The 2820-nt window shown below is 41.1% G+C and overlaps 1 non-coding gene across 1 annotated transcript; it reads left to right on the top strand.

The window, feature by feature from the left end:
- The first annotated feature begins 1052 nt into the window (after positions 1 to 1052).
- On the top strand, positions 1053 to 1159 carry LOC145603188 (small nucleolar RNA R71). Its single transcript, XR_014104719.1, has one exon. It is a non-coding gene; the product is annotated as a small nucleolar RNA R71 (small nucleolar RNA).
- Positions 1160 to 2820: the final 1661 nt, after the last annotated feature.

The following is a 2820-nucleotide window of genomic DNA, read 5'->3' on the forward strand; positions in this document are numbered from 1 at the left end:
TTTCACTCTCTTTTTGCAAGCTCATGGGTGGAGTTTCATCTATGCTAGTCCCACATCTAGTCATGATTTCCTTACAATGTTCTTCTTGACTAGGTGAAGAGATGCTAGGATTGTTGCTTTTAAGTGCATTAACTAGTTGAGTTAATTGAGTTTCTAGCATCTTATTGTGAACTTGCACTTGCTTGATGGACTCCTCTAAGTCATTGGTTTTCTTGGTTTGAGCATTAACAAATTTTTCCATTGTTGCTTCTAGACTTGACTTAGGAGGGGGAGCTTGAAGTTGGAGAGGAGGTTGAGGGATAGGAGCAAGGGTAGGTCTATTTCCTCCATTAAAACCGGGTGGGTTATGATTAGACGAATATTGACCTCTTTGGTGATACCTATTGTCATTTTGTTGATTAACTTGGTTGTTTGACACATAGTTACCATTACCTTGGTTCCTATAGTTTCCTTGATTATTTTGAACATTTCTTTGGCCACTATATTGACCTTGACCATTTCCTTGGGTTTGGCCCCCTTTCCAACCAAAGTTTGGGTGATGTTTCCATCCCTCATTATAGGTGTTGGAATAAGGGTCATACCTAGGATTGGTTTGACCATTGTTGATTGCATTTACTTGTTCCATGGAAGGGGAAGGGGAACATGCATCATTTAGCAAATAGCATTCCGAAGTCACATGATCATCACTTCCACAAGCATCACAAGACATCATTTGTATTGACATGTTTTCATTCAATGAACTAGACGCATGTGAATTATGACGTGGGGAAGGGGATAGAGAAGAGGATTGCAATTGATCAAACTTAGAAGATAAAGCATCTAATTTTGAATTAATCATGTTTATAGCATTTACCTCATACTTTCCTCCTTTCTTGGAAGTGCTTCTCTCATCGGGGCTCCAATCGGTGTAGTTTTGAACTACATCCTCAATGATCTTTAGTGCCTCCGTGGGTGGCTTGTTCATGATAGGTCCTCCCGATGCTCCATCCAAGAGTATGCGGTCCGATCTCAAGAGTCCTCTATAAAACCCATGGAGCAAGAGCCAATCTTCCATGCCATGGTGGGGGCATTGTTGTTGGTAGCTCTTGAATCTCTCCCAAGCATCATAGAGGGATTCGTCGGGCTCTTGTTGAAAGTTCGAAATCTTGGACCTTAACTCTGCCGTTTTCCCAAGAGGAATGAACCTCCCAAGGAATGCCGAAGTCACCTCATTCCAAGTATTCAATGAGTTTGGAGGCAATCTATCAAGCCAATCACTTGCCTTGCCCGTTAAAGAGAATTTGAACATGCTTAAGAGAATGTACTCCGGAGTCACCCCATTTGCCTTCACGGTGCTACAATACCGTGTGAATTGCTTGAGATGTGCAATGGGATCTTCATGCTTTGCCCCGGAGAATTGATGACCCTCAATCAAGGTGATAAGGGCGGGCCTTATCTCAAAGTTGTTTGCTTCAATAGCGGGAGTAGCAATCCCACTTGCTTCTTGATATGGAGGAGGAACACCAAACTCTCTTAAAGTCTTGTTCGGAGCGGCCATTTCAAATTGGTGAAGAGGTGGAGAAGTTGGAGAATTTGTCCTTGGTGACTCTAATGGAATGGTGTCTCCACTAGACTCACTAGAACTGGAATGATCGGACTCAACTACCACTTGTGCCTCACTTGATGTGGCACCCCTAGCTATCGCCCTCTTTTCTCTTCGATTTGCCCTTACCACTTTTTCAAGCTCAAGATTCAACGGCACAAGAGGAAGTGTCCTATTGCTGCGTTTGGGCATAAACAAAGAAGACTAGAAGGGAGATTAGTAGGTTAGTCAAAGAAAACAGAGAAAAATAAAGCTATACAAATGAACTAGTCTCACATATCTCATAAGTAACTCAATGCTTAACGCCATTCCCCGGCAACGGCGCCATTTTGGTAGAGGGATATTCGGTCGTTGGACGATCACCCTAAAACCAACAATATTTCTACCTAAACCAACCTAAAACAAGTCTAGGGTAAGTAGAGGATCGTATCCACAGGGAATGGGTAAGTACACCGAGAGTATGAAACGGTTGCAATCTAGTTCGGTCACAAATTGGGTTTTGAATGGTAAGCTACTATATAAAAGAACGCTAGGGGAAACGGGATTCAACACCAACCAAAGCCAAGGAATCAATAACAGGGACAAATCATGAATACACATAGAGGATAGAAAAGGAACTTAACATTGCCTTCTTTCAAAGTCACAACATAAGTACTCCCTAGATTAAGCACTAACACGATAAGGATTAAGTCTCAAGGATAGGAAGTGGGTTTCTAGCTCGAGTTTGTCTCTCGATCGCTCCGAACTAGCATGAAGCTCGGATAATTGGGATTTCTCACCTAATTACCATACTAAAGCAACCTAGTCAATGAAACCAAACATCCAAAATCATGAAAGTAGCATAATCTAATTACACAAGAAAAGACTCACTCCGAAGCCCCATCTTTCGATGTGAGAAAAGGGATGAACACATGGGCATAATGTGGCCAACAAAATACACATGCAATTATCAATTCAAGCATAAACAACTATCAATCCAAGGTAGCACATGAATAATTCCAAGTCAATTAACCAAAGCTTGGTTGGGTCTTTACCCAACCCCTAACTAAAAGACTACTCACTAAACATGGTGGAAATTACTCTAACAATTAAATCTAGGGTTTTCATGAATTCAAATAAGCTAGGAAAGAGATGAAACAAGGATGGATTAAACATGCAAGAACAAATAAACAAGATTAAGGGAGAAATTATCAACTCAAAGCAATTAAAATTAAAAATTAAGAGCAAGAGATAGAGGA

Source organism: Chenopodium album, chromosome 21 (assembly GCF_948465745.1).
Source record: "Chenopodium album chromosome 21, dcCheAlbu1.1, whole genome shotgun sequence".
In the NCBI taxonomy this organism is placed as follows: domain Eukaryota; kingdom Viridiplantae; phylum Streptophyta; class Magnoliopsida; order Caryophyllales; family Amaranthaceae; genus Chenopodium; species Chenopodium album.